General features: G+C 38.7%; 1 protein-coding gene and 1 pseudogene across 2 annotated transcripts in view; both read left to right on the forward strand.

Moving 5' to 3' along the window:
* Window positions 1-138, forward strand: part of LOC109118583 — a 543-nt pseudogene extending 405 nt beyond the window's left edge.
* Znf609 (zinc finger protein 609) overlaps window positions 1-22,778 on the forward strand; it is a 189,825-nt gene that overhangs the window by 68,659 nt on the left and 98,388 nt on the right. The window lies entirely within an intron of this gene.

Genomic DNA, 22,778 nt, shown 5'->3' on the forward strand with positions numbered 1-22,778 from the left:
TAGTCTTTTTCAGCAACCGGGATCAAACTCGGGACCTTGGGCTTGTGGTGCAGGTGGCGGCACCAGTGAACTAAATCCCCAGCCCCATTAGGGTCTTATCTTTGCCAAAAAAAAGCTCAGTTTGAAGATTGCAACTGACTTATTAGGAAAACTGAAAAGTTTGGTTGCTATTGTAGATTTACATGATTAAGAGGCAGCTTTAATTGCCTCAATTTTCACTCCTTTTGGGAAATATAAGAACCTTCAGGACAAAATTATGAAGAGAACATGTTTCCCCTATTTATTGTCATACTTATTTAATAAGGATATTATGTGCCTTTTTTTTCTCAGATTGCCTTTCATTTTGTTTTTAAAACGACCTTCAAAATAAGTTGTCAAAATGCCAGTTTAAAAACAAAAAACATGCTTCCCTATTGTTCTCCTGTTCTCCAAAATTAGAGGCTTGGCTCTGAAGGCCAGCTGATTTAAAGAAAAAAAATTAAAAATAAAAAAAGCAAAAGGAAAGATGGCAGCTGTCAATGCAAGTCCACATAATAGTCACATAACAAGACAAGAAAGCATCCAGCCACATAGCAAGGCAATATGGCAGTGCTCTGAACCAGAATATAAACCTGAGAAAGGTCATTTATAAACTAGGGAAAGTGGAGACCAGGCTAATTTCCGAAAAGGGTAGCAAAATACAACAAACAAATGCATTGATGCAGAGTAAGTACAAGCAAGAAAGAAAGTCTATTGCAACTGGAAGAAAAGCAAAAGCTGTGTATTCCTTTTCCCCTTTCCCCATGTGGCCTGACCAGGAAGCCCTCCCTTTGTCTTGAGAAGAGTCCCTATTTCTCAGCCTAGGGTGAGGAGTGAGGAAAAGGAGGGGGAAAAAAGACTCGAAGAGAGAAACAAAAAAATTATGATAGTATGTCTCAGAGTTGAGCGTCTGCATCTGAATATACATCAGAAGTGTGTTACAAAAGGCCAGGTACCCCAGGAGTTGGAAGAACCATGCTAGGCAAAGAACTTGCGTCCAGATCAGGCCTGAAGTATATTAATGTGGTTGGTGTAGCTTGAGAAGGGGTGTTATATAATAATGGCTATGGTGAAGGGTGTGAGTGTCTTATTTTATTTTATTTATTTATTTTTATTTTTTTTGGTACCGGGTATCGAACTCGGGTCCTTGCGCTTGCCAGGCAGGCGGCAGCACCACTGAGCTACATCCCGGGGCCTGTGAGTGTCTTATTTTAGATGAAGAAAAAGTGGTTGATTTTTTAGAGAACCAAATGGCAGAAGGTGGAGTTATTGTTGACTCCTGTGGTTGTGATTTCTTTCCTGAACTGTGGTTTCAAGCAGTTGATATGTTGAGAACAGGTAACAGTATAACTATACAAAAGACTCGAAACAAGGGATTAGAAAGAGAAGAAATTAGGAGACAGTATCAAGTGTGAGATTTTTCAAGTTCTTTATGAAGAGGCCATGTTATCATACAAGGAACATTACTGTCCACCAGCTGCCTGGCAGGACAACGTAGACCAGATCTGGAGATGGATTGAGCAGTGGGCCAGAGGTCACAGCTTGTGACTGGTCACTAGGTGGTGCCTCTCTGCCCACCTGGTAGACATGCCCCCAAGTATCTGTAAAAGCCAAAACTGTGTTGAAGCCGCAACAGGTATTTTTATGCTTGGGTTTCTTTTTCTCCATGAGAAAGTTAATCACAAATATAAATGAGTACAATTACTATTAAGCATTGAAAATACTCATCAATTGCTGAACAATAAATCTGATCAAATGAGTTTTAAAAAAAATTGTGCCCTGAGAGTCTTACCTTGGTGTCCTGGTAACTTGAGTTTTTTTCCTGTCTGGGTGCCCTAAATGTTATTAAGCAGCTCCTTTTAGAAATGGCTCACCAGGGCCAGGGATGTAGCTCAGTGGCACCGTGCCTGCCTCACAAGCACAAGGTCCTGAGTTCAATCCCCAGTACCAAAAAAAAAAGAGAGAGAGGAAGAGAAAAGAATGGCTCACCAAGTAAATGTTACCAGGGTTTTTTTGTTTTTTGGGGGGTGGGGAGTTTGAGACAGGGTCTCACTATGTAGTTGAGACCGACCTAAACTCACTGTGTAGCCCAGGCTGGTCTCGAACTCTCAGTGATCCTCCTGCCTCAGCCTCCTAAGTGCTGAGATTACAGGCATGCGCCACCATGCCCAGCCAATGTTACCAGATTTTGGGGGTGCTTGCCTCTTAGTTTCCAGGTCCTACTCATCTTGAACAAAAAAATTGAACAAAACAAGCGAGAACAGTGACAAAGTTTATTTAAAAAAGTGAGGGCGGAAGGTAAAATAATCTGGCTCTGCCGAGTGAACTTGGACCAAACTAAAGAGAGGAAAAATCAAAAGCAAAAATAAACTTATACCCTGGAGAGCCCAGGGCAGGCTATCATGAAGAAGCATGGTAGCAAGCCCTTCATGATATCTATGCATCTTTTTATGCTATCCATATCTTGTGGGAACCTGTGTGAAGTCCATATACAGGGCCTTGGAAATTATTTGGTATATGTCCTGGGATCTTGTAATTAATAGGTCCCACTTATTCCCCCAGCCAGCTTTGCCATGCCCTACCTTCCTTCCAGTGTTTTAAGCACTGTCTTAAAACAGCCACTGTATATTTAGCATCTGATTCTAAGGATTAGTAATTTAGGGTGTTTTAACTCCTTGGTTCGGGTTATCTGGGCCAGGCATGGCTTACCTTGGTTGATACCCAAGCCGCTTTTTCTTTTTTTCTTTGGTACAGGGGATCCAACTCAGGTACTTGTGTTTGCAAGACATGCGACAGAACCATTGAGCAAATCCCTGGCCCCCAAGCCACTTTTTCTATGCAACAGATTGTATACAGTGAACCCTTGACTTACAAACTCCTCTATACAGCCTTCAAAGTATCCTCTTCTGTATCCAGGCACATCTTTGTCCTTAGACATTGGGCCACGATTTGTCAATTAACTCCACAAAGGAAAGGGTGTTGGAATGTTCCTTCCAGAACTCTATAAGGGTTAAATCTGTATCTTAGGCCATCTGGAAGCACAAGCAGCCAGCATTTGGGTTATAACTCAAGACTTTATTCATAAGTTAAAACTAAAACTCCTGTCATAACCCAAGTTGTTTGTATGTCAGGCCAGTCATAAGGATCCACTGTGTATTAGGGTTATTCATTTGTTCCAAAGACTAACAAATTTCACAGTGACTTTTTTCTTCAACTCTGTTATGGTCCTCAGTTTTTCTCTTAGGTTTACTCATGGCATCACTGATTTTCTTTGGAACCATGGTTATATTTCACAGAAAACGGGAAAAACTACAGTGATGAATATTTGAATACACTAATACAAGAACTCTGTGTTATCTGAGTGAGAGTGGTGCTTAAACTGAAGTGTCACCCCTTTGTGTTTGCAGTGAGAGATGCACCGTGTGACTCATTCTCACACCATACGGGTTTTTCAAGTCAGATTTTCTGTTTGACTATGGAGAGCCAAGCAGATTTTTTCCAATATTTGCTGTTCAAGTAATGTAAAGTTTGAACTTGGAGCCATTCAACAGCTGAGGTATCACTATGGTGGTCTTTCCCCAAGAGGAATTAGGAAGTGTGTTTAGGGCCTTTTGAAGATCATTGAGAGAGCTCACACAACTTTTTCTCAACCAAGTCACAGGGCTAGCACATATTCAAGAAACCAAGAATGCTGAGCTTGAAGATGCAAGAGTAGGGAAGCTTAGGTCAGAGGAACAAACTCGAGGCCACTCTGGACTATATAATGATACCCTGCTAAGAGGGGAGCTGGGTACGTAACTCAGTGGTAGAGCACTTGTCTGACATGAAGAGAGGGTCTGGGTTCAAACCCCAGCATTACAAACACCAAAACATGAAAGTCAGTAAAAATTCCATCTCTTGCTGGGAGAATTCCAGGCGGGGGTCATTCAGGAATGAGAAGAACTGGTGATTTAGGGGGGCAGTCTTTCACACCCATATTTTGCATTTGCTTTTAGAAAAGTAAATCCCACTCATCAAACTTCCTGTTATATCTCTTTTTTAGCGGGGTGGATACTGGGGATCAAACTCAGGACCTTGTGCTTGTGAGGCAGATGGTGGCACCACTGAGCTAAATCCCCGACCCTCCTGTCGTCTCTCTTGTTATTTGATGTGCACTTTAATAAACTTTTATCATAACCTCTATTTTGAAAAAAGGTTTAGGGTAATACATGGAACTAGGGCGTTCTTGTATTGAAGTGGCATTTTAATTGTATTTGTTCTTTTTCATCCATCTCCTCCTACCTTTTTTTTTGTTTTTGTTGGCCATTCGTCTTATGATTCCAGAATTTAAGAATACCTCATTAAAAAGCCTTTTTTGACTTTATCATCCCCCACCCCACGTCCTACCTCATCCATACCCTGTAACCTTTTCTTTGATCCTCAAGTGGAAGTATTAAAGTATGCATAACATCTTATTACATTCAGTTGTTTTCGTGTCTGTTTTCTGTTGTGACATTGTAAGTGTCTGAATGTATTCCTAGCATCTAATATCTTTTTAAATGATGGATGAAATTGTGAGAGGGCTGCTAGAGTTTTTTTTTTTTCCTTCTCCAAATCTGTCTTCTCTCTATTTTAATACAGAATTGTTCAGCCCTATTCTTCTGTTTGACTGATTTATTTTATTTATTTGTTTGTTTGTTTGTTTATTTATTTATTTGAGGCAAGGCCTTGCTATATAGTCCAGGCTGGCCTTGAACTCACCATGCACCCAAGGCCAGCCTGGAACTTGCAGCTTTCCTTCTGTCTCAGCCTTCCAAGTGCTGGGATTATAGGCATGTGCTACTGTGGCCAGCCTATGCTTCCATTTGAATATAACAGCTTTTAGATGGTTGTTGGCATTTAGTGTTTAGATTTGAGCTACTGTGAAAAGGTCATTAGGTTTTTTTATCTGTGTATTGCACATAGGTGTTTTATTCTTGCTGTGAGATGATCATGCTGCAATGTTGTGTTGCAGGTTTCAGGGTGGCCCACTGTTACTGGACAGTTGCTGAAAGCTGTGTTTTCCCCTTTATGAGAGATCTGCGTATTCAGCCATTCTGAAAAGCAGGTGAAAGAGATTAAAGCTGACTAGTTAGGTAGATTAATCTTGACGTCTTTAGCTATACTTTCACCCTTTTGTTTGTAATCAAATCTGCTTAATAAAAGATAAAGAGAAGGATTGGTGTGAGAAGGGATCCACATACATAAGGTATTTTTCTTATAGTGCTGGAGCCAAGATTTTTTAAAAATCCACTTATTGTGGTATATCTATATGATAAAAATAATAAATTTTTTTAGTCAGGTATGATGGTGTATGTCTGTAATTTCAGCATTCAGGAGACTGAGGAAGTAGGATTATGAGTTCATGTCTGGCCTGGATCGCATACCAAGAAGACCCTATCCCAAAAAGTCATGAATTTTAAGTATACAGACTGGAGATTGGGCAGCTGGATGCACATATTTAATCACCACTCAACCGAAGATGCGCAACTCTTGTCTTTTGTTAGTCCTGGGGATTGAAAGCTGTGAATTTTATATATACTAGGTTTTTTATGGATATGGAGTTTTTTAATATAAATACTTAGAGTGGAATTACTGGGTCCTATTACATGCATATTTAACTTTGAAGATTGTGAAAAACTTACAAATGATATTTAAAAATCTTCATTTTCCTTTACTTGCTGTTAGTATATATAAATGCAGTATATGCCTTTACACATACTTTTTTGGGGGGGGTACTGGGGGTATAACTCATTACCTTGCATGTGGAAGGCAGATGGCAGAACCACTGAGCTAAGTCCCCAGCCCTGCCTTTACACAATATTGATTAGTTCTTACATGTAGCAGTTGGTTTGGTTTGTTTTAGATTTCCTAGGATTTTTTATAGTCAATTGTAGTATTAATATTGCGCTCACTTTTACTCATACTATCAGAAAGATAGGACCCACATGTTCTGGATTTTTAGGTTGTTTGGTTTTCTGAATATTCAAAAGCCTTTTCTTTGTATGACTGCATTTGTGCTGGTTGACAGAAATGTGAACCATGATTATGAAGTGGATGAGTACAGTTGCATAATAGTCATAATAGGCATGGCAGATGGTAAACAAGATGGCTTTGCCCTCTGGGTTTTTGAAAATTTAGAAAGTAGACCCTATACTCTGGAGAATAAAAAAAAAATTTGTTTGTTGTTTAAGAGAAGCACTTTCTTAGCCAAGTGTGTTGACACACACCTGTAATCCCAGTACTCTAGAAGGAGAATCACTGTCAGTTCAAGACCAGCCTGACTACATAGTGAGATGCTTTCTCAAAAAGAAGTAATTCCAGCCGGGCATGGTGGCACACGCCTGTAATCCCAGCAATCCAGAGGCTGAGGCAGGAGGATCGCTGTGGGTTCGAGACCAGGTCAGTCTCAACTACATAGTGAGACCCTGTCTCAAAAAACCCCCCCCCCAAAAAAAAGTGCCTCCAGGGCCAGGGATTTAGCTCACTGGTGCCTCCACCTGCATCACAAGAGTGGGGTCGGGTACCCACCCCCTACAAAAAAAGCACTTCCGAAAACAGGTTGTTTAGGATAATAGTATTACCTCTGGCATCTTTGTGAAGCCATGTGTCAGTTCACCATTGGGCAAATATTTATTGAGGCATTGTTTTAGCATTTGGATTATACCACTAAACAAATTGGAACAGTTAGAGGAAATACACAATAAATTTAAGGTATGAAAATAGTCTTTATTGCGTGAAAAAGGATCTGGAGGAAAATGAGGCAAAGAAGGAAGATGGAAGTATACAGGAGGTAAAGTTTTTTAAGTCCTTTACTTACTGAAGGTAGTAATTCATCAGATTTACCCCACAAACAAAGTGGCAGGAAAACAAAGTTAATTCACAGTCATTCGGTCAATAGTGACCCTCTGATGAGGTCATCTGAAATTTAGATGTGTATTCTCTAATGATTATCTTTTCCAACCCATTTGTCTCATTTGCAAGGAAGAGTTTTCAGAAGAAATGATTCCAAGCAGAACTACACCAACCACTCACTGTAGAACGTCTCATTTTCGCAGAAAAATATTTGAATTTTTTCCCACAAAACAGGAAACGAAGGTCTTTAGCCTTATATAATTTCACATTGTGTTCACGTTTTTATTCATAAGTAAAAATTCCAGGTTTAAAAAAATACATAATTTAATCTACACTTCTGGGGTTACGTTTTTTTGTTTTTTTGTTTTTCTCTGGCTTTTTGAGGCAGGTTCTCCCTATGTAGTTCAGGGTGGCCTCAAGATCACAGCCCCCCTCCTGCCTTAGTCTGTCATTCTCTTATCAAATAAAAGAGCAGGGCTGGGTATATAGTTCCGTGCCACCATGCCTGCCTGGAAAGCCTCCCAAGTGCTGGGATTACAGGTGTGCACCACCATGCCTGGCTCCCCCCCCATTTATATCTAAAATAGATTATTTCCTTGTTTATTGTTTGTTTGTTTGCCTTGCTGAAGATTGAATCTAAGGCTTCCTGCTAGCTCAGCAGATATACATACCCAGATCTCAAGAGGTTCTTGGATTAAAAAAACAAAAATGTTATGGTGTACATCTTTATATGTATATGATGGTTTGCATTTATTTTGAGTAAATCTGTAAAAACAGAAAAATTATGTAAAATAATTTCTCAAAAACTTGTACCACTTTATCTCCAATATCTCTCTGCGCTGGGAATTGAACCCAGGGCTTCACACATGTGAAGCATGTGCTCCACGACCAGCTTATCTCCGGCTCCCAATTTATATTTTTTTCCCCTTTTTCTTTATTGGTACATTTTAGGTATACATTCATCATTGGGATCTTGTACCCTTACATAATATATCTTGGTTCTTATGTTTTTTTCCCTGTTTCCCTGCCCTCCCTTCACCTCCTCCACCCTTCCCTATTTACAAAGTCTTTGTTTCCGTTCTGTTCCAATCTCTTATTTTTTATTTTCCCTTCTTACCTTTCCCCTACCCCTCCCACTTCCCCTATACCTTTAGACATTTTTTCTTATTATACAATATCAATTACTCATTTTGATTCTTTATACTTTTAGTTTGTCACACCAGAGAAACTAATTGGTATTGCACATGTGTGTCCTATTAATTTCACTTAAGAGTATTGCTTCAACATGCATCCACTTAGCTATAAATGTCTCTAGTTTCTCATTCTTTATGGCTGATTAGTACTCCATTTTATATATTTTTTAAAAAAACATCTTTATCCAGTCTCCAGTTGATGGGCAATTGGGCTGTTTCCAAGTTTTAGCTATTATGAACTGTGCCGCTATAAACATGGGTGTGCGTATATCTTGTAATTCTTTTGGGAAGATACCCAGCAGAGGAATAGCTGGGTCAAATGGGATTTCCAATCCTAGGTATCTGTGTATTGGTCTCCACAGTAGTTGCAGCAGTCTATACTCCCACAAACAATAAAGAAGTGTTCCTTTCTCCCACATCCCCACCAGCATTTGTTATTGGTTGATTTCTTGAAAGCAGCCATTCTTTCTTGGGGTGAGGTAGAATCTCATTGTTGTTTTCGTCTGCATCTCTCCCCAGTTTATATTTCTTCTGTATATTTTGAAATTGTAAATTTAAAAAAATTTTTTTAAGTTTTGTTTGGGACTTTGGGTTTCTGTTTTAATTATTTTCATGAATCTTTTATTAAGATTATTAATGTGCTGTCAATAATAATACCACTGACCGAATCCTGGGAATTATTCCAAATGCTTCATATAAATTTAATCTCCTGGCAGTCAGATATTATTTCCATTTTGCAAATGAAGAAGTCAAATAAATGATTGAATAATCACCTTCCCAAAACAAACTAAAAATTTCACAAAAATCTTTGCCCTTTTTTTCTAGCACTAATACTTATTACATCTTTTACTTACTACATCTTTTACTTTGTCATAGTGTCAATTTCTTTAGTCTGTTCCTGACCTCATTACCACAGTTGTCCAATTCTCAGATTTTAATAATTGTTACCTCCAACCTTAGCCTCCCTACTACAGTTGCAATATACTTAGGTTAGTTGAAGTTTTTTTTTTCCACAGTGACTAGATTGAGCATGTACTTAAAATTATCTGTAACTATTGAGAGGTTTTTGTGTGCATGAGTATGTGTGTGTATGTGGTACTGAGGACTGAATCCATGGAGTACTGAGCCTTTATTCACTTATCCGTCTTCCCTCTCCCTGTCTCCCTTTTTCTTTTTCTCCCTTCTCTCTTTCTCTCTTTTATTTTTTTCCTTGTACCAGGGAACAAACTCAGGACCTTGTGCTTGCAAGGCACATATAGCACTACTGAGCTGCATCCCCTGCCCCGTTCAGTATTTATTTTTGAGACAAAGTCTTGCTGTGTTGCCTAAGCTGGCCTTGAACTTGCAAACCTACAGTATCAGGCTTCAGAGAAACTAGGACTATAGACATGCACCACTGTGCCCAGCTGCTTGAGATAATTTTCAAGAGTATTGTTTATATCCTATTTTTTAAAAGAACCTAATGCAGTGTATAACAAATGAAATATATAATAGGGTTAAACATTAAAGATCAAAATCCTTAAAGTGGAAACAGAGTAATTATTCTCCAAATCTAGATGCATTAAGTAGTAACAGTTTGTATTGATTTTAATTCTTCTTCCTGATATTTTTGGTATGAATAAGATTCTAGGTCTTGGAAATAGCCTAGATTCACTAATTTTTCACGTACTGGATTTGGATTGTTAGATATTCTGATGGTTAAAATATCTGCCACGAAACAAACCTAAAATGAAGCTCTTTACATGACTTCTGTAGTAGATGGTCAGAAATTCTTATACAGTCAATGACTTAAGGAACGTTGAGAAGTACGTATTAAGAAATTTGTTTTTCTTTGTACAAATTCACTCTTCTCTACATATCCACTCAAAATTGTGGAAGAGTGATCTTTTGTTTTTAAACTGAAGTATGATACAGAATATGAAAATAGAATATTTCTTCCCAGTTTTTATTCCACATTTATTGTTTGTTCTAAGGACAAAATATATAGGGCAGAAATTTGTGGTGGGAAAGGTTGACAAGAGAGTTGGAGCTCACTTTGTGAAGGCTTATAAATTTGGCATAAATTATACTCAGAAGACAGCTGTTAAAGACTTTTTGATCATGGAAGTGAGAGGAAAATAATCTTTTAGGAAGTCAAATTCTATTAGTAGTACATAGATTATCTCAAAGGCAGAGACTCCACAAAATCATTTCATAGACCATTGCAGTAATCCATATACTATTGATTTTTGAGTTGGAGATTGATTGCTCTAATCCATTGCATAAAGAGCCCTGGCTTTATCTGGTTTCTCTGAAATTTTCTTCATTCTTACCCTTTCTAAAGAGCCCACCACATCGAATTTCCTTCAGGTGGATCTAAGAGTCTCTGGAGCACCTGGGTTCCAGTCTCATTTCTGCCCCTTCTTAGTTGTATGTTATTAGCAGTTTGCTTAATTTCCTAGTTCTTTCACTTCCTTATTGTTCAGTGATAGTTCCACTATAATAAGGTGGTTAGAGACTTAATGAGTAAATGTATGGAGGACTTTTTTTATTAGTACATGTTTATAGTACATAATGTTTACATTCCTTTGTGGGCTTTTAAAGCACTGCTTGGCGCAGGGTTGTGTTGTCATTTGCCTTGTAAGCACAAGGTCCCGAGTTCGATCCTGGGTACCACAAAAAATCAAAAAGTAAAACGTAGTAAGCGCCATGTAGATATTGCTGTGGTTTTCAGTTTATTTCTTCCCTCTGGGAAGTTTGTGCTCTGCACTTCTCTCTGTTCCCATGGATTCCTGTGCTTGTCTCACTGTGTTGTGTTGTCATTGCCGAGTTGGCTGTTTGGCACATAGTAACTACTCAGATGTTTGTTGTTTAGCACACACAGTTCAACAGAAGGCTGAAACTGACTACAGTGTGGAGAAATCACACCTGCAGTTGAAGACAGCCCTTTACTTTTGCCTGGAAAGTGAAGAAGTGCCCATAGAGCACAGATGATTTCCAGGCTGGACCATAACCTTGTGATCCATTTTAACATGGAACCTCAAAAATGTAAATATTTTTTCAAGAAGTGCTTGTTCTGCCTTAAATGAAACTTCAGTGTAGGAAAATAAATAAATAAATAAAGATCCCTTGATTTAAAGATGGATTCAAAGCTTGATGTGGTAGTGTACATCTATAATCCCAGCTGCTTCAGAGGCTGAGGCAGAAGGATACAACTCGGCGGCCAGCCTGAGCAACTTAGTACGACTCTGTCTCAAAATAAAAAGGGCTCAGTGCTAAGGTGCTTGCTACCATGCATAAGCCCTGGGTTCAATCCCTAGTACCACAAAGAAAAAATACATAAGTAAATAAAAAGATTGAATCAAAAGATGATGATCTTGAGGCTCTTGACCTGGGCCTGAAAAGTAGAGGGCCAAAGGTGGCCTTCTTGGTTGGTTAGCCAAAGATAAGGGTTGAGAAGAACATCAAGAGATTAAAAGCTAGTATACTGCGAGGACAAAAGCAAGTCATTTACAGGAAAATGGAGTGAACTGGAGACCATCATGTTCAGTGAAGTAAGCTAAACTCAGAAAGTTAAGTAGCACACATTTTATCTTGTGTGAGAAATCTTAAAAATGAATAAAATAAAGGGGAGATGATATGAAACTTGAAGGTAGACTTTTAAAGATGGTGAATAGGATCAAGGAAGGGAGGAAGAAGAGAGGAGCAACAGGGTTGAAAAAATATATGTCTGTACTGATATACCAAAAATTACTAATATGCACTAATTTTAAAAAAGCACAAAAAATACTCATATCTTCTGGCATAGTTAAAAAAAAAAAAAGTGGCTTTTGGAAAGGAAGATTGACTGAGGCTCTCGAGTTTGTACCAAAAACTAGAACTGTTGGTGGTCAAGCCAGGACCTGTCAAGGGACCCTGAAGCTTAGCATTAGTGAAGCCTTGGTATAAGCTGGACCTTGTGCCATGTTGAGTCCCAGCTACTTGTGAGGCTCAGGCAGGGGGATGGCCTGAGTCCAGGAGTTCAAGGCCCACCTGGGCAACAAAGTGAGACCCCACACACACCTTTAAAAGAACAAAGAAGCATTTGTGTTAAAGCATTCCCAATACTAGCAGTCATTTATAATCTGCTGTGTACCAGGTACAGTGGTTATTGTTAACGGGAATAAAAAAGTGGCATGGCCTCCTAGAGAATTTCAGTATCTGGTAGAAGATGAACACATAAGAATAATTAGAGTAATTTCATCTGAGATTCCTTAAATTTATATCTATATAAACTTCATGAGAACAGAGACCCTGTTTTTTGTCTAGCGGACAGTAGTTGTTTAACAAATATTTATTGAATAAATAAATGTGTTTGACCTTTTCCAGTGTACTACGTGGCCTCATGAATATCTCCTTTAATATTCCCACCTTCCCCTCCTTTTTAACCTCTTTTATGGTGTAAGGAAAATGAACAATATGTCCACAGTAATTATAGTACAACATGTCAGAATAAATTGAATTAAATAGAAGTTTGAAAGACAAAACAGTAGAGGGAAATAGGAGCTTCTGCCCCACATCTTACACCAGATGAGTTGTTATAACTGTCCTGGATCTGGAGTAACCGCATATTCATCCTTCCTTTTGTCTCCTTGATTTCTTTTGTTTTGAACAGATCTTTTGGCTTTCTGCAGCATATCAGTTACTGCTGCACCTAGATAGCATTTGTTCATTTCGTGTTTGTATTTGTCTCTTACTCAAGAGAATTATTTTCTCTTCCTCAAAATAGAACTTTTTGGTACACATTATTTTGTTTGTGGTACTGGGGAATTGAACCCAGGGCCTTTCACATTGAACTATATTCCCTTCCCAGCCATTTTTCTTTTCTCACTAAGTACCTCAGTTGGCCAGGATGATCTCCCAACTTTCAGTCCTCTTGGACTCAGCCTCCCAGAGTCATGGAATTACAGGCCTGTACCAGTAGCCCCAGCTGTACCCATTTTAGATTCTAACATAGAGAACCTAAGCTTTTTTTTCCAACAGGGTTGTCCTATATTTTCTTAACCCATGTCCATTCACACAATCCATAGCACATGTTCCGAGGAGATGAGGAAAAGAATAGAAATGCAAAAGATTTTGAAGTGGCGTACTTGGGAAAGGGAATAAATAGGTGATGATTATGAAGGAAAATTTGGCAGGACTTTTTTTGGTGGCATATAAATAGGGGGCATGAACCCAGGGATGCTGTACCCCTGAGCTACATTCCCAGCCCTTATATTTTGAGACAAGGTCTTACTAAGTTTCCCAGGCTGGGCTCAAACTTCTTACCCTCCTGTCTCAGCCTCCTGACCAGGTGGGAGTACAGGCATGTGTACCACACCCAGCTGGCAGGACTTTTTCTTCTTCTTCTTCTTTTTTTTTTTTTTGTATAGGGGTTCAAACTTAAGACCTTGCACTTGCAAGGCAAGCGAGGTGCTACTGAGCTACATCCCTGGCCCAGGACTTCTTAACTGATTAGATCAGGGAAGCAAGGAATAGAGAAACAGGTCAAAGGAGAGCAAAATCCATTCAATATGAATATTAAGGGCTAAACCTCCATAAGTTTTTCAGTAAATTTTGGTAGTTTTGTTGGCCGTATATGAATCTGTGAACTTTAACAAAAAAACAACATATTTAGATTTTGAACATAAATTTAATGTCACTAATTTGTTTTCTTAAAAAATATTCTGCTGACTCACCAAATTAGGATGCATTCCACATTATTTTACCAAGGCCCCAAAGTCCAGTGTGTCTGACTGTAACTGCCTATTTGACTGGTCTTACCACTGTTGCCATTCATATATCATCCACACAGACCTTTTATCTTGTCTCACCCCAGTCTTTGTACTTGCTGGTCCCTTGGCCTCGTTGCTCCCTGGTATATTCATCTGTCACTCTTCTAGATTCCTTTATCAGAAGTGGGACTTCCAGTGACTTGTACTCAAACTCATTACTTTCATCTTTACAATAACAGTTTCTTGATATGTCACATTTGTTTCTTAACAGTCTCCCCTCCTGCCCCAGTATCCCCCCACCCCCCAGTTCTGAGGATTGAATTTAGAGCCTTTGCACTGAGCTACATCGTAAGCCCTTTTTAAATATTTTTACAGTTTTCATACAGTCTCAGTAAGTTGCCCCGTCTGGACTCACACTTGAAATTCTCCTACCTCAGCCTCCTAGAGTGTTATGAGTACAGGCATGTGCTGCCACACCTGTCAGTCTTTCTCATCTAGAGAGGTCTTTGTGAGGTGGAACCTTGACTCTTCACTGATTGCTGGAGACCCATTGCCTAATGTTCTTACTGTTATAGTTAAATGCTGCAAACTAAAATAGTGTCTTTGCTTCAAAATATGTTTCCTTTTAAATTCTGATTAAAATTTAAGGTTTGCTGTATCCTCTCTTTTTAATAATGTAAAATGAATTTTCATGAAGTTTTCATTCTTGACTGTTAATCTCTGGAGAAAATTTTGTGATTACCAAGGGATTATGGCCAAAAACATATCCTGAGCAACAGATCAAGTGTTAACTTTATTTCCTTTCCTCAGAGGACCGGAAACTGAACATTGTTAGGTTTGGTTATTACAGGGATAGAAGCCATCCAGTTGTTTTTCAAAGTGGATTGAGTGCATGCTATTTTGTTAAACTACCAGTTAGAACTGGAGTTCACATTTAGTAAGACGAGGGTAGACCTCTTGCTGCCTGTGAAAAATTTTGATATTATGTTCTATTTTGAAATCACCTTTTTGAATTTTACAAGTCTTCAAACTTCAGAAGTAGCCCATCCTATAGAGCCAGGGATTTAAGTCAGTGGTTCTGCCACCTGCCTCACAAGTGCAAGGATCCAAGTTCAATCCTCAGAACCAAAAAAACAAAACAGTAAGCAGTAGTAGCCCATCCTATAGTAAAACAAAGTAATTTCATTTCATTTTGACCTATTACCAAGGATTTTGATCAGTGCTGACCTCCAAGCTGGGAATGGTTGAACATATCAGTAGTTCCAGCTACCTAGGAGACTGAAAAGGAGTATAAAAGCATAGCAGTTTGAGATCAGCCCAACAAGATAGTCTCATTTATAGATAGATAGCTGTCTCCAAGTAAGTACAAAATTGCACCAGGGATTTAACTCAGTGGTTCCACTGCCTGCCTCGTAAGAACAAGGTCCCAAGTTCGATCCCTGGTACCAAAAAAAAAGTACAAAATTCTGTTCACTTAAAATAGTCATAATTAATAATAATCACTCATTTAATTTGAATGCCCTCAAAGTTAGCTATTGCAGGGATAGGTGACAAATAGGTGGTAACTGTCCTCATTTTACATTTGGAGAAACTGATTTAGAAATGTTTACATCCCCAAGAACACACAGCTACTGTAGAAAGGAGCAAAAATTGATTTACCACCTAGATCTGTGTGACTTCAAAGCTGGCCATCTTAACTGCCTTGCCTAGCTGCCTGTATCACTAAATGTGATGGAGACACTCGCATGGGCTATATATTATCCGTCAATCCCTCTAATGCGGGCATACAGGTTTGGAGTTGTGCCTGAGCTAAGTGTACATATCTATACTAAACTTCTCAAATTTAACTAATGGTGCTGGAAAAATAAGAGTGGGATTTTACAGTCTTTGTGTATGTCCAGTAGCAGTAGCCAGCAAATATTTTAATATGAGAGCAACTTTGAACGTGTCTGTGTGTCTAGTGGGAGAGTGCTTAATCTGCAAAGAGGTGAAGCCACTTCTGAAGTCTAATTATGTAAAGCGAGAGGGGGATGACATAAAAAAAAAAAAGATTAAGAGGATAACTTCACAAAAAACAGTATAGGACCAAATGAGCAGGCGCACAGTAATGCCGTTATGGCTAAGAAAATAGAGAATGGTTGGTCAGAGAAGCTGCTCATTATGTAATGCACATTGTGCAAGATAATCATAGCAGGCATTTTGTGTATACTGGGTGTCGTGTCCCTGCTTCTTTGGTCTTAAGTTGGAGGGATGTTATAAGGCAGGTGTTGATATTCAGGAATTGAGAACAGATTTTGAATTTATTGCCACACTCTAAGTAAAAATTTTATTGTAAAGCATACTGATGTCCATTTTTAGAATTGATTATCCTTGCTTTTTGTCAGATTTCCAAGGGCAACTAGGATCTGTATGTTTCTGTTGAAGTGAAGGAAAGTACAACACATTTGAGTGTAGATTTTAGTCTGTAAGATCGAGGTTGAATTAAATGGCTACATGAAGAGCATGCCGCACTCAGCCCACCTCCCTTCACCCACTTAGATGACAGTGAGTGACTTTAAAGCTTTGGATCTGTTGTACACTTTGCTCTCTAACATACCTTTTTATACACTAGTGTTTTAGGAATTTTTCATTTTTTATTTTTTGGGGTTAGGAATTGAACCCAAGGCTTGTGCGTGCTAAGTAAATGTCATACTCTATAGAGTTACATCCTCACTAATAATTCCTGGTTTTGTTTTGTCTTCAAGTGCTTATACCTTTACTAAGATAAAGTAAGCACTTGACCAGTAATTTACAAAACTGCTCTGTATTTACCCTTCACATTTGCTTATGGGAGAATGCCCAGCAAGTTACATAAGCATTTTAGTCAATGAATTTATTTCCTCTTAATTTTAGAAACATTGAGAGCCAAAATGAACCACTACCAAGATAAGAGTTGGTGAAGGCCTTTGAAGTCATTGCTGTGTGTGATTCTTATCTTGAAGAGAATCAAGATAGAAATATTATTAGATTTAAGTGCCTTCAGTATTGAGCTAAGTTTCAGGGTGGAAGTTGTTTTGCTTTGTTTTGCTTTGCTTTGTTTGAGACAGAATCTTGACTGTAGTGGAAGCTGGCCTGGAACTCCCTTTGTAATGCAGACTGACCTCAAACTTTCAGTTCTGCCTTGGCCACCTAAATACCTGAGATTGTAGGCATGTGCCACCATACCCAGCCTAGTTTCATTTTTATATCCCTTAAATGAGGCTGGGCATAGTAGCACATGCCTGTAATCCTATCAATTTAGGAGGCTGAGGAATGCAAATTTGAGGCCAGCCTGGTAATGTAGGGAGACCCAGTCAGTGAGTGAGTGAATGAATGGGCTAGGGGTAGCTTGGTATTCCCTAAATTCACTCTCAGCTACTTGGGGCTGCAGGGGAATTCACCATGAGTTTCTTTAACGTAAATAAAGCAGTGAGTACTTAACCTTGACTTGTATGTTTATTCAAAAGGACTTTTTGTTTGAGGTTTTTTTATCTGTACCTCCTGGAGTGGCCTGGCCCTAGAAAAAGAAGTAAATATAACCAGTCACTGGCTACCATTTGAACTGTGAGAACAATGGACTTGATTTTACAGGGACTTTAAAGAGGACTGGGTAGTTCAGAGTATGTATGATTATAATTCATAGAATAGGAAATGAGAACCAAGACCTGGCATGTAAAGGTACAAGATCCCAGTAATGAAGGTAACTACCGTCTACCTAGAATGTACCAATAAATTCAATTTAATTAAAAAAGTAATAACTCATAGAATAGGATGCTGTGATATGAAGAGACTGCTGAGAGAAGTTCTGGCTATTTATTGAAAATCCAGTTAGCTAAACATTTAATTAGGGTTATTTACTTTATTCACAGTTTGTGAGTGAAGCAGATATAGAAGAGATGGGAAAGAGCCAGGCGTGGTGGCGCACGCCTGTAATCCCAGCACTCTAGAGGCTGAGGCAGGAGGGTTGCTGTGAGTTTGAGACCAGCCTGGGCTACATAGTGAGTTCCAGGTCAGTCTCAACTATATAGTGAGACCCTGTCTCAAAAAACAAAACTAAACAAAACAAAAAGATGGGAAAGGTTTAGAGTTGGCCGGTCTTCAGGTGCTACAGATCATATTCCTACTTCCAATTTTACCTTGATTGAACCTAGTTACAGCCCACTATTTCTGAATTGCTTTTGAAAAGCTAGTGGAGAAAGACTATTAACTCCAAGGAGTCTGTAACTGAGGTCTGCTGGAGGTGGCACCATCATCCAGGGCATGGACGGTATCTTTTGGCAGGCGGCAGCCTTAAGCTGTTTAACAGCATGGAAGTCTGTAGTGATATGCTTTGACAATCTGTCTTCCAGAAAGAGTAAATCATCAGAAACTGGAGCATGTAGCTTTCACATGTTAAGCCGTTATAAGAGAATAAAGAGCTGAAAAGGAACTGGCTAAGAATTATGAAAATATAAACAGGCTTAACATACTTTAAAATATTTTAAACCAGGCTCCTCTTGTACTGTATGTTCTTTCCGTGGGGGGTAGTATAGAGTGGCACTGACTGTAAAGAGCCTGACATTCATCTAAAGTAATTACCAAGAAGATAGCTTTCCAAATTTGATGGCCTAATTAGGTTGTGGCAAGGTATTTTTCTCCTCTCAAGCATTTATTATGAATTATGAATTATTTTAAATGTTTTGTGGGTTTTTGTTTTTGTTTTTGTTTTTTGTTACTGGGGATTGAACTCGGGTCCTTGTGCCTGTGGCGGCGGAACCACTGGGCTAAATCCCCAGCCCACTAAATGTTTAAATTTTAAATTTTTTTAATTTAAAAATTAGCAGAAGTAAACTGATCGATCACCTACCACCTAGACTCAATAATGCCATATTTGTTTTAACTGTACGTATTTATTGGTTTATTTTGCTGAACAGTTTGGAAGTTTGTGACATTATGATGTTTCTCTCCTGGGAATTGAATCCATGGGCACTCTTACCATAGAATTACATCCCCAGCCCTTTTATTGGTTTTTTAAAGAAGGTGGGGCCTTACTAAGTTCCCCAAGTGGGACTGGAATTTGAGATCCTACTGTCTCAGCCACTCTCAGTGTTGAGATTACAGGCATGCACTACCATGCCCAGCTCTCTCCTATTTTCAGTGTGACTCTGTAAAAGATGAGAGATTTGCTTATGATTATTAAACTATATAATAATAGCATGTTAACTATGTATAGTAAGATATGTAATTTAGCCATTTACTTAAAAATTTTCGCTGTTTACTCAACAATCCTAATCACTCAGGGTCTAATTCTTCCTTGTCATTTTGCTGTGGACCAGCAAATGATGAAGTTGTTTGACTGTTCATATTGTTTTATTTATTTATTTAGGTTTTTTTGAGACAGGGTCTCACTGTATATTTGAGACTGACCTGGAACTCACTATGTAGCCCAGGCTGATCTTGAATTCACGGTGATCCTCCTGTTTCAGCCTCCCTAGTACTGGGATTATAGGTGTGCACCACCACACCCCACCATTTTTTTTTTTTTTTTTTTTTTTAACCAGGGATCGAACTGGGGTCCTTGTGCTTGCCAGGCAGGTAGGTGGTGGAACCATTGAGCTAAATCCCCGGCCCTCAGCTATATTGTTTTAAATTGGGGGAGCTAGAGCACAATGGTTCTGAACTTGGGCTGCATGTCAGAATAACTTGGGGATCTATTATAATATTCCAGTTCCGCTAGAACCTAGACAGCATCAATCAGAATTTATCAGCATCGGGAATCCAAGTGACATTGCAATTTGAAATTTTCCAGGTTATTCCAGTGTGTAGCGAAGACTGAGAATCAATGCTGTAGATCCTAGTAGTCTTCACTGAAAGTATTCAGATTGTGGCTAGACCATCAGAACAGAAATGAAGAATGGTTTGACAAGGTGTTTTAGGTTTTTCCTCTTCATTTTTTTTTGGTACCGGGGATTGAACTTGGGTCTTTGCTCTTGTGAGACAGGTGGCAGAACCATTGAGCTAAGTCCCTGGCCCATTTTTCCTCTATCTTCCAATAAATATGTACTGAACAAAACATTTAATGAACATCTGCAGCATTTAAAGCATTGAGTCAGGTTCCATTCATGATATTGAATATGTTAACCGTGGTGTTCTGCAAAAACCATGGACTTGCAGATCAGAGGGTCAGACTTCTGTTGAGTTAAATTCTGGCTTTTCTGAAACAAGTTTTATGATTTTTAACTAAGTCCTAAACCCCTCTGAGATTTTTATTTGACCTGACTTACCTTTCAGATGTTATCTTTTTTGTTTTTGGGAGGAGTTTTTGGTATGGGATTAAACTCAGGTCCTTGTCCTTGTGAGGCAAGCACCAGATATTATTTTAACTACTCTCACTTTATGCTCCAGGTACACTAGCTGCCTTCAGCCGCCTGTTCTTCTGATATATATGAAGCTTGCTTGTACTCTGGGTTTCTTTTTACTAGCTTATTCTCATGCTTCTGGATCACAGGCTGACCTTTGCTAGTTCAGGTTTCAGTTTAAATTTCATCTCCTCCATGAGGCTTCCCTCAGTTGCCTAAAGTAATGTCCTAGGTGGTCCATATCATACCATAGTTGGATACTCATTTTGACACATATGCTTTCTTGGTATTTTCTCCTGGTCTCCCTTCCTCTGCGATGTAAGAATAAGAGCTGAGATGCCATCTGTTTTATTTTCCTTATTCCCAATAACAATAGAAAAATGCAGGATTGGTGGTAGATGGCTAATAAATATATGTTGAATTAATGAATGAGTAAAATGGTAACAGTAGTCCTACCTAATGTTAGAGATAGCTTATGAAAAGCTCCTGGGGGAACCTTTCAATTCTGCACATGCTCTTTCTCCAAGGAGCGTCTTTACTTATAGATGAATGCTAAAAGCCAAAGCCATTGAGTGTACTTAGAGAATCCAAGCAGGTAGAAGGTACTTCTGCTGAAAATGTAAAAAGGGTGTTGTCTCTGTCAGTTCAGTAACCCCTCCCCAGACGAGGGTTGTAGAGGTATTGTTTGCTGTCAGTCATTCTCCTTGTGAAAAGCCATCAGTCGTTATTGTGCTACCTTAGCACTTCTCCCTCTGAACAGGAATTTACGTTTGACCTTCGGGTAATGCTGAAGTAGTAGATTGTGTGGGTAACCTTTATGTGTTCACAACGGCTGACCTGACTGCACGCCATGAAGGAAGCAGCATGAGCTGGTTAGTTACATTTCTTTCTGTACTGTCTTTTTCTAGCCAAAGAGCAATGCAGTAGATGCATACAGAAGGTGCCTCAGCCTTCCAAGTGCTGGGATTACAGACATCCTCCACCATGCTCAGCTCCTGGTGTATTTTTAAAGTTTTAATTTGTTGATCTTGCACTCTATGCCAGGCATTGAACGCTTAAGTCATACTTCCTAACTTCTCTTTGAGGAAGGGAACTATTTAGTGTCTTTTTATACATGAACATAGTTTTAGGCAGTTAAGAAACTTGCCTTAGGCCAGGGATTTAGCTCAGTGGTTCTAGCACCTGCTTCATAAGCCTAAGGTCCAGAGTTTGATTCCCCAGTACAAAAAGAAAGAAACTTGCCTTAGTTGGTGACTTGTGGAGCCAGAATTAAAGTACAGGTAATCTGACTTTATATTGCACAGTTTTAACTATAACCACATCAGTTGTATCTTTTCTTGCCTCATCTTTAACATTCAGTATATCTACAGAAGGCATTTGAGACATGCCTTTTCTATATGAATATATAAATATATAAAGGTATATAGCTATCAAAGGCAGTGTAAACTTATGCCTGAAAGCAATAGCTATCAGGAAGTTTCTGGTCACCTTGCTTATAAGCCACATTCAGATCAGTCAAGATTGTTAAAGAATAAGCCAGTGGTGTTGCATGCCTGTAATCCCAGCACCCTTGAGGCTGAAGCAGGAGGATCTCTGTGAGTTCGAGACCAGCCTGGGCTACATAATGAGTTCCAGGTCAGTCTCTATTACATATGAGAACCAGTCTCAACCCCCCCCCAAAAAAAAAAGATTGTTAAAGAATAGTACCAGTATCATTATTTGATCATGTGTGCTGATGGATGAGCCTGGGAAGTAAAATCAGGTTTCTGGACTTCCATATTTCTTTCTTTAAGTCATCTGATTATTTTTTGATGTCTGTGGTGTCTGCATGGATTCTAGGTTGTCTTTTGTGAGAAATCCAGAGGTATATGGTTTAATGCTAAAAGCTTGTGAGATATAGAACTAATGTCATTAAAATGGAATGCCCATTATTCACATGTCGCATTTTATGGTACTGGTAAAATTAACTCAAACTTGTATAAAATCATCAGACTTTCTTACTGTGGTAAATTTAAATATAACACAGGGAAAGCACCTCTGTGCCACACCCTGAAGGTGGCTTCTTTCTGTGTCAGTAAAAACTTTTGTGTGGTCTGTGAAGCTATTCTTTTTTAATTTAAAAATATTTAATTGACAGTTAAAATTATTTATATTTTCAAGGTATACATGGTGATTTGATATTTAATGATTACAGTTATCAGATTAATTACCATATCCATCACCAACCCATAGTTACCATTTGTGTGTGGGGAGGGGATAGGTGGATGAGCACATTTATAATTTATTTTCTTACCCAATTTTAAGTAAACAACACAATATTTTGTTTTTAAGAAATCTAATTATATTCGGATTTGTAGTTTTGAACACAATAATTTGACTAAAAGATTCCCGCTTATTGGAGAAAGTGAAATTTAAGAAGAAATCATCCATATGATGATGATATCTGTTTATCTTATATCAAATTAAATTTCCTAGTCTTGTATGTTAGAATTATCAATCATTTCCTCAAACATTTATTAATGACTGTCACTGTCTCATGTACTATGTACCTTACTATATTCTAGGAGCTTAATTTAATCAGAGCCCTATGTCATAGTTTCCTTTGT

The sequence above is a fragment of the Fukomys damarensis genome, unplaced genomic scaffold (assembly GCF_012274545.1).
Source record: "Fukomys damarensis isolate Sample0158 unplaced genomic scaffold, DMR_v1.0_HiC HiC_scaffold_25, whole genome shotgun sequence".
Taxonomy (NCBI): domain Eukaryota; kingdom Metazoa; phylum Chordata; class Mammalia; order Rodentia; family Bathyergidae; genus Fukomys; species Fukomys damarensis.